The 9,942-nt window shown below is 47.6% G+C and overlaps 1 protein-coding gene across 1 annotated transcript in view; it reads left to right on the top strand.

Annotated features, from left to right (window-relative positions):
- Nucleotides 1–9,786: 9,786 nt before the first annotated feature.
- BCL2L14 (BCL2 like 14) overlaps nt 9,787–9,942 on the top strand; it is a 51,530-nt gene continuing 51,374 nt past the window's right edge. The window contains exon 1 of the mRNA XM_043534218.1: nt 9,787–9,868. The gene's annotated coding sequence lies outside the window, so the exon portion shown is untranslated. The remainder of the gene's footprint in view (nt 9,869–9,942) is intronic.

Raw genomic sequence — 9,942 nt, 5'->3', positions numbered from 1 at the left:
TTTTCTTTTTTTTTTTTTTTGCTTGGGGGCCGGCCCTGGGGGCGCTCACCCAAGTAGACACTGTCCCAGCCCCCAAGCTGCCGCCGAAGTCCAGGTGGAAGAGCCGCAGTGGGTGGCCAAAGCTGGCCCCGGGCCTGGGGTCCAGCAGCAGCACGGGGGGGGGGGGGGGCGCCCTGGGGCCACTGTGGTTCGCGCCGCTGGCGGGCTCCGACATGTGGAGCGCGGGACACTCGGGCTGGGGGCCACCCCGTGGGGCGCACAGAGGAGCCGCCTGCAAGTGTCGCAGGGTGGCCGCCCCCCTGTGCTGCAGCCGGGGCTGGGCGAAGTGGCCCGAGCTGCCCAGGGGCTGCGGCAGGGTGGCCAGGAGCAGCAGCAGCGGTGAAGCCATAGAGGGGACCAGTGCCCGGGGCATTGCCATGCGGGGCCCGCGTCCCACTCTCCGGGGCTCTGCTCCCCGCCGGCCACTCCCTCCGGGGCTGCTCTGCCCCAGCTCCTCAGCGCCCTGCCGGGGCAGTCTCCCCAGCTCTGCCCTCCCGATTCCTGGCCGGTCCTGGAGGCGGGAGCCCTGGCTGGAGGGACCCTGGGCTGAGGTGTGCCCCGGGAGTCCCGCTGCTTACCCCCACCCTGCCAGCGCTGGACTTGCTGGAGGCGAGGAGGGAGCGGGCAGAATCAGCGCCCCCCGGGCACCAGAAAGGAGTCGGGTGGATGCAGCCTCCACCCCTGCTAGTGTCATGAGTGGGATGCTGATGACCCGCCCTGGGAGCGCGTTACCAGTGACCCAGGGCTGCGGTGGCGGGAGGCGGGGGGGTGAGAGCCCAGGGCTGGGGTGGCAGGGGGCTGTGGGGGGGGGTGAGAGCCCAGGGCTGGGGCGGTAGGGGGGTGCTGTGGGAGGGAGGGCACTGGTGGGGGGGGAAGGGGAGGAACCCAGAGCTGGGGCGGCAGGGGGTGCAAGGGAGGGGAAGAGCCCGGGGCTGGGGCAACAGGGGAGAAGGGGGGAGCCCGGGGCTGGGGTGGGGGGCAGCCCCACATTTTGTTGCTTGGGGCGGCAAAAAACTTAGAGCCGGCCCCGGTAGATTCACATCCTGTCTTGCCACACAGTAACATCCAGTGTAGACAAGCCTGAAAACAACAGCACAGTGTCCCCAACACCATTCACTGGCTCAGTGAAAAGTGCCACCAAATGGATCAACAAGCCCACTCACTATAGGGTCTTTTGCAGACTTTTCTTGCAGGACTCCAATCCAAGCATTCATCCACCCCAACACCGCTTAGCTTCGGACAGGATCACAGCACAGGCCTATAGGCAAATAATCACACCAGAGCCTCCCACCTGAGAATGCTGAGAACTAGCCTAACACTGCACCCACAGCTAGTTTGGGTGAAATTTCTTTTAATCTACAGTTCCGTGAATTAATGAACGTAGCAGTGACGGGCGAGGACACATAGGCATGATAATTCATACCCATATCACATCCACAAAGAGCTGGATCAAAGCAGCATGCTGCGCTGAGATACTTGTGCCCATCTGCCACTCTACCTGTGACAGGAGGCAGAGACACTCAATGCGACCAAGTGAAGGCACAAACTCAGTAACCAGGATACCAAGGCTATGGATAATGTAAGTCAGCGAGCATGCTAACAGTGCAGGACTGATACTCCCTAGCAACCTTTGCTGCTGATTCACACTTCATTTATCTAGACTACCTTTATTTTATTATACTTGTAATTGTGGGGTTTGTTGGCAGGGATAGGGGAAGCTATTCTGATTAAAAATAGTTTGGAGGACAGCTGGTGGCAGAGTCGCAACAAAAGAAAGAAGATCTGGCTGGAGCTACATTTTCAAAGAATATGTTTCAAGCACGTGATTGGGTGCAATCAAGTGCATGGATACATAGTATTGTTTTCCTATGTGAAGTCTAACACCCTGATCATGCCAGCTACTCTTCATAGGCAAAACCTGAGACAGGGTGTGAGGCCCTGGCTAAGTCAGTGGTGGCCCACACACACATGCAGGGGTCTGCCTGTGCAGAGCAGCTTGCCAGACTGCTGGGAAAGGTCCAGATTTTTTTAAAGTGTTTAGGCAGCTACCTCCCTGGCCCTAAATGTTCAGGGAGACTGAATATCCAGGACTGTATATGCCCATCTGTGTGACTTACGTAGGTGGTCATTTGCACATGAAAAATATGTCAACAGTTTATCAGAATAATAAGGTAGGGCCAAAGGTTTTTGGTTCATACATGCACACTCATCCCTGCCCCTTCGTGCATTAACGTATGTGCTTTCCTTTCCAGCAGTGCTCTCACCATGCAAGCAGTTTCTAATGGGTTTTTTCGTTCTTTTTTTTTGCCATCTACATTCAAACAAATCTCCAAAGCCAAAAAGGAAAATTGGTAGCAGGCAAAAGAACCAACAATTGTACTAGCTTTGAGCTGAGCTGGCAAGCGGAACTCCCTAAATTGTAACACTTCATTTTCTCCATGCCCCTCTCTTAGTGCCTCACTTTATATTATCACAGGACCCTGGTTATCCAACTTCCAGTTCACCCCAACTCTCTAAGGTCCAAATCACCCTGCTGTCTAAGCACCAGTCTAAAGTCCCTTTTAACTAAAGGTCAGTTTCGTCTCCCCACCTTCACCTCCAGTTCAGACCATATATTGCTTCGCTACTTATTCATGCTCTTATTCTTCTTAAAATTTTGGATGTCTCCAAAATTCTTTGGAAACATGCCTTGTACTGTGTCGTTTTCCTGAAAACCATTTAAAAAAAGAAATCCATTTGCCTATGTTACCTATTAGCAGAAGAAAACTGCCCTGTCCCTTTGGTCTCATATTTTTCAGTACATATGCTGAAAACATCTGAAATTGTTAGGATTTAAATAGGCTGATCAGGTGGTCTTTGCAGACTTAACCTGGCCTTTGATATATAATTTGACTTTGAGTCTCACTTGCATTCTCTTTGAATAAGTTCTTTGTTATCAGCATAAGAGTTTTTAGTGGATCAAACCAAGTATTTTTGTTGTGGTTAGTGTGTAATTTCTGTGGGCCAGATGCTCAGTTGATGTAAATCAATAAGCCAGGCCAATTTACACCAGCCAATGATTTGGCCCTGTATTTTGATGCCAATTTTAATTTGTTCTCCCCCCCACACACACATTTAATATATAATCTCTCTCCATGGATTCTGGGGAGTTCTGTGGTTATCTTTCAACTTTGACTCTGATTCAAAAGAAGGAACCTCCAGCAGCTCAGTGCTTCATGCCAGGGCACTGGTTTAGCAGTGATTCACAGTGAAGAGTGACACCTACTGACACCCTGATTTTCCAGGACCAGTTCCATCAGGGATAGAGGATACTCTTCCAAAGGACACCAAAAGACGAAGAAAGAGTGTTTGCCTTTTTAACAAAGCCTTTAAATCACTAGAAGTGCATTTTGCCCCATTGTAATAGGCGAAACCACGAGGGAAAAAGCGCATGAGTTTTTCATGTCTTATTTTTTTTCTCAGTTTTAAGCAGAAGAGTACACAAGGAGAGAAAAACTTGTTTAAAATGGAGTGATACACCTTTAAGAGGAAGGTAACAAGCAATGATCCATCCTCTCTACATAGCAACTCGACTTGTTCTTCCACTTCTGGCTTAGAGATAAAATGTTAAATGTCATTTCCTGTATCAGTGGTTAACCACTGGATGCTGGATCAGAGATTTACCAGAAGTGCAGTACTCAAAAGAGGACCTGCTGCTTTCAATAACCCTTTCTTGCCCCTTGTGGGAACCATTTAACCTTTGCAAAATAAAATTAAAAGTCTGGATTTGGCTAGGGAAGTGAGTCACAGGATTTGTGCCAAACGCTCACACCTTGTACAGGAAGCTGCAAGGATAATTCCTCCCCTGTTCCCTTTTTGTTACAATGAAGGGAGGGAAGTGGGGTAGTATAGTAAATAACTATACAGGTTATTTGTTAGCCCTCTGCTTTATCGACACTTGGAAATCAGACAGTGGGAGTCAGGGCTGTTTCTTTTGTATCCGTTTCCCTGCATTAAAAGCTATGATATTTAGAAAACAGAGTGACATTGGAATCCGGAGACCAGGCTTATATTCCCTATCAGCCTTTACTTCTGATTTATTTTCCACTGAAGAGCCAGAGCAATTAATCTCTCCAGGCTGTATCAGTTTTATTATTATTGTTATTATCATTGTCACTTGTGTGGGGAAGGAAGTGAGGGGGGTTTCCTGTGATCAAAAATCATTTGGGGGACCTCAGAGTTATGAGCAGATAAAGAAGAGCCAACCAGGGCTACATTTTCAAAGAATGCATTATAAATTTGTATTTGGGTATAATTGTTTGTGCAACTGCCTGCCCAGCTAGAGAGAGTTGTTTTCCTAATTACGTAATATTTGTATAGCACCCAGAACATAAAAAGTGCTATTATTCCAGTAGACATGCTTCAAGATTTGAAAACAATGGCCAAATAGTTGTGACTAGAGTACAGAAATAACAGTTGCTTTTAAACTTTGTTGGTATATATAATACCCAGGACAGTGAGAATCCAATAATACTGACCATAGCCAGCTACACTGTGCAGGCAACTGATGCCCATGCGGCCCCATACACAACTTTGAATTGCAATAACTCCCGCCTCCTCAGCCCTCAGGTCCCTGCATCCCCTTCAGCACCCTATACCAAAAGTCCCAGATTTTCAAAAGCATTTAGGCACCTAACTCCCATCGATTTCAGTGAGAGGATCTGGGCCAAAGAGCTCTGACAATGCAGCTCACGCTTAGAATGTAAATGTTCTGGAGCCGGGCCAGTCTTTGCCTAGCACAATGGGGCCCTGATCCCTGACTGTAGCCTCTAGGCACTACTACAATAGTCATAGTCTGAGACTTTAAATGAAGTGCCCCTTTCTTGCCCAGCCGAGAGACAACACCCCCATCTCTGACAATTATCGTTATTATTTTATATTGTTGTAGTGCCCAGGAGCCCCATCACGAGCCTGGATCCCAGTGTGCTCGATGCTGTACAAACATAGAACAAAAACACAGTGTCTGTGCCAAAGAGCTTGTGCACCTCTGATATGATATGAAACACCGCCTGCCTTTGCAGCCACAAGTGTCATGCACAACTTGACCGGCAGTGCCAGCCTCCTCCAGCCCCTACCTCCCTATCACACACACACAGGGAGACCACTGGAATTCAGATCCAAAATTTCCTAGGCACATAGGCAGCACATCTCTTGTTGCTCTCCAGTAGCCCCTGCAGCGTCACTGACAGGCTCCAGAGGCAGATCCCTCCAGCTTTGTTCAGCATGAAGAACTGCTCTGCCTTCGAAAGCAGGTAGTGGAAAAGAACAACGGATCCAAGAGGATGCCCTCAAAAAGCCAGTGAGCCCCCTGCCTGCAAAACTCACACAGGAAACCTCCAAGACACTCATCCCTTCCCAGGAATCCTGCTTGGAAAAATCAAAAGGCCTCACTACTTTCCCCTCCACAAAGGAGCCCTGCAAAGCCGTTCAAGCCAGCTGTGCTTGCCCTTGCCAGAACTTCCTGAATCCACCCCCGTCTACCCTCGCTTTCCAAGCAATGCAAATATTTGAGAGGCCGCCTCGCTTCCCCAGCATCTGATGTAAAAATCCACATCAAATCTGAGCAGTAAAGGCTGTGACTCAGAGCCACTCAGCAGCCAGAAGTCCTGTCACCCAGCCCAAGCTTTTATACTGCAGGAGGTCACAGGAACACACTCTGGCTCACCTCTCCCATTTATCAAAATAAGTGGAACCCCTCAGAAATAGCTCTTCATTTGCTGCCCTAGACTCGCTTTCCTTTTTTAAAAGTGCACACTAAGGAGCTGCTTCCTGGTCAGCCAGGGGACTGACAGATAAAAGTACATGGTACAACCTCTCTGGAGATGAGAATGACCTTCTTTCTGGCTGACTGGGAGAACATGTAATGCAGCCGGGTTCTCTAGTGTCACCTAGCAGTTAGTGCAAGGATGAATTGAAAGTCAGGTAACCTGACTTGTACTCTTGACTCAACCCACCTCTCTTTCCTCCTGTTACCCAATTCCTGTCACCACCAGCATGGGACCCAGTAAGGTGGAGGTATGCAGCTGGGGCCCAGGATGAGAAGGTGGTATCAGTGTGTCATAGCAGGGTGGAGTGTCTGGAGACAGAATGGGTGAGTGGAGCGTGAAGTAGCTAGCCTGCTTGAAGTGTTATGGCAGGGCTGGCAGAGTGGGAGTTTGATCGTTTTTTCTCCCACGAAAGTGCAGTCTCTGGGAGAGACATGGGACTCCTGCTAGGTTGAACAAGCACACCATTCTTCATTACAAAACACCTCAGAAGAGCACAGTTGCCTTTAGTGCTCTGAGAGTTAAACTTTTGGCTGCATTGCAAACCCCATGCATTCAAAAGTCATGAGTCAGCCCCCTCCTCCCCTCAAATCATATATTTGACTTAAAACCAGGAGACTGGGGGAGGAGGGGATCAATACATTTGGGTTATTTTGATTTGCCTTCTGATTTCCAAGACCTTTGGGATGTACGTGAGTCATATTTTCAAGGTGTTTTTCCATGCAGACATGAGGATTGAAATTACTTAGGTTTTTTTTAAATGAAAGCTGAGAGTCTCACATATGCACATGACTCCAGAAGCTGGAGCTTTAAGAAAAAACCACTAAGGGCATGGCTACACTTGCAGATGTAGAGCGCTTTGAGTTAGACCAGTCTTCGGAGAGCGCAGTAGGAAAAGCACCGCAGTCTGTCCACACTGACAGCTTCAAGCGCACAGGCATGGCCACATTTGCAGCACTTGCAGCAGCATTGGGAGTGGTGCATTATGGGCAGCTATCCCAGCATGCAAGTGGCTGCAACGTGCTTTTCAAATGGGGGGGTGGGGTGGAGTGTGACAGGGAGTTTGTTGTGTGTATATGCGTGGAGAGAGAGTGGATTTTTTGGGGGGCTGAGAGCATGTCACCATGCTGTCTTGTAAGTTCAGACAGTAGCAGACCCCCCTTGCTCCCCCTGCCTTTCTTTCTCTCACACCGTATTCCACACTAACGGTTGCTTTGCCTCGGAGCAGATAAGCAGCCGGCTGTCAGAAACGGAGCTTTCAAAGGGCATATCCGCATTCCTACAGCCGATTCCAAACAATGACAAGAATGGCCACTTGGCTTAAGGGGATTATGGGACGTTTCTGGAGGCTGATCAGAGCGCAGTAAAGCAACACCTCGTCCACACTGGCGCCGCGGCGCTCCAGCGAAGGCTCAGCAGATGTTATTCCACTCGCCGAGGTGGAGTACCAGCAGCTCTGTAGCCACGGAGTCAGAGCGCTCTACGTGCCTTGCCAGTGTGGACGGGTAGTGAGCTAGGGCGCCCGGGGCTCTTTTATTGTGCTGTAACTCACAAGTGTAGCCAAGCCCTAAGTATCACAAGAGCTGGCAACACTGCTTTAGCTGCCCATTTAGCAGGGTATGAAATGGTGGTGACACTGATTCCCCCATCCCATAGTTTATAATATTTGAAAAGCACGATCAGATCCTTGGCAGAGCGATAATACAATAAGTCAAAGAGTTTCTATTTATATGTGAATCTTTAATAGGTCCTGTTCACAGGACAGAGTCAGCTAATCTTGGGTTAAGGTGTAGCCTCCCACATAACTGTAGTGTAGTGCAAAATAGAATCACTTGTGATTTTTTCCACAATTAGGCCTTGTTTATACCTCAAAATTGCATCAGTCAAATCAGTCTTGAAATTGACTTAAATGGGTGCCACCCCCTGTGTGGATGCACTGAAACTGATTTAAAACTGGCTTATATTGTTTTAGCCACTAACTAACCTTCCCTTCCATACCTTTGGTCCCTTCTTCAGCAAGGGATCACAATGTTTCTTGCCGTAATGGGAGGCCAAGTTACAAGGAACCTACCAGACAACCTACAAAGGAGGGCCAAGAGACGGCCTGGGAATCCTTTGGTGCTCCAGGTGAAGCATCTGTTTTTAAATGACGGGGTGTAAGAGCCTACATTTTGTCTCACCAGTGGTGCTACTTTGAAGTAGAGACACAGGAGTCACCTTAGTGAGAGCAGGGAATGTGCAGCTAACGTCTAGGGCCAGCCCTGCAGACTTCTCTTCATCGTGATGTCAGCCTGTGCTGCCCTGAGTGGAACTAAAAAAAATACCCTTTGCCTCACATTTGACACCAGAAACGGTAATCAGCCTTGAGTGCCTTCCCTGATTTTTAAACTGGCCCAGCTTGTAAACCTTAGGAGTGTGCTTCTTGGCCTGCCAAGGTGTAAATGTGGGCTGCAGCACAAAACGGCCCAAAAGAAGGAACGTACATTATCCATGCAGGAATCTTAAAATGCTCTGCGATTCATTCCTTTAGTGGAAATTATTCTCTCTTTAACTTCAGTTTCATAATTATTTCTGAGGTAATCAATTTTCAGCAATAAAAGGGGACCCAAAACCTATGTGGAGCATTGTTAACTTTGGGACTAAACTGAGTGACATCTGAAGTGGCTGGGTCATTACACATATTGAATCTATTTCTCCACGTTAAGTATCCTCACACCTTCTTGTCAACTGTCTAAACGGGCCATCTTGATTATCACTACAAAAGTTTTTTTCTCCCGCTGATAATAGCTCATCTTAATTAATTAGCCTCTTACAGTTTGTATGGCAACTTCCACTTTCTCTGTATGTATGTATATATCTTCTTACTATATGTTCCATTCTATGCAGCCGATGAAGTGGGCTTTAGCCCACAAAAGCTTATGCTCTAATAAATTTGTTAGTCTCTAAGGTGCCACTAGTACTCCTGTTCTTTTTGTGGATACAGACTAACACGGCTGCTACTCTAAATCCCTCAGAATGAGGAACAACTGTGAGGTCAGTTCAGCAGGGATATTAAGTTAGCAGAGCCATGGTTATTCCTTGAAAAAAGAATGTTATACCCTCTATTGAAATGGTTCTACATGTAGACCATCAGTTTCTTAGCTCTCTTGCTTTAGTGAAAGCAAAATGCCCACAGAGTAGACAGACCTTTAGTGGACTAATTTCTCAGAAGCCCAAAGCCCATACCTCTCCGGTAGCAGTTCATATAAAAGGTCGGTCATAGTGTTTTTAACCAGAATTTCCCTTCCTTCGCTGTTGTTCAGCATGCCAAGTACTAGTTTACTGTAGCCTTTCAGCATGCAATGTACCTGTTGACTGTAGTTCTCCACCCCAGCACTAGTTGCATTCCTGTGGCTCTGTGCATCTATTGTACCAGTGGTAAGTAAAGCACTTTGGAGTCTAGGGGGAAGAAAAAGTGCTATGGAAAATGTTAACTAACTTATTTTGCATGAAAGCCGCATTGTGTTAGGGATGTATAGCAGAGAAGCAGCCCCTTCCTTGGTGATTTCCTCAGTATTGTCAGCCCAGAGTGCCCAAATATCATGAGATTTAAAAGAATCTATAAGATTCTTATTATTTGCCTTCTGTGATTTGAGTCTTTAGAAATCACATTTTCAAGCTTTTGTCTACAAGCCTGAGGGCTGGAAACTTATGCTTTTTTAATAAAAACTGAGAGTTCCCTATAATCAAATGACTCCAGCAGCTGGGGCTTTAAGGGGAAAAACCCCACCAACTATTATGTGAATTGGCAGTACTGCTTCCTGGTCTCTACCCCCCATTCCCTGTCCCAATTTTTCACACTTGCTATCTGGTCCCTATTTTATTCACTCTGAGCGCTGCAGGGCTGCACTCTTTAATAAGAACACAGTCCCAGCATGCCTTTCTCAGTCTGGCCCTTTAAATTTGGTGAGGCCAAATAGCTCCAGGCCTATAGTGGCAATTTTGCAACTACCTGCTCCTTGCTGTGTTTCCCTGTCTTCTAGTGGGTATGTACTTGTTATGTTTTTCTTCCCTTGTACCAGTGAATACAGAATAGTCTCACAAGCAGCTTTGTTTCTTC

Source organism: Chelonia mydas, chromosome 1, assembly GCF_015237465.2.
Source record: "Chelonia mydas isolate rCheMyd1 chromosome 1, rCheMyd1.pri.v2, whole genome shotgun sequence".
Classification (NCBI taxonomy): Eukaryota; Metazoa; Chordata; order Testudines; family Cheloniidae; genus Chelonia; species Chelonia mydas.
The sequence above is the reverse complement of the archived record's forward strand: the minus strand, read 5'-3'. Positions and strand labels throughout refer to the sequence as shown.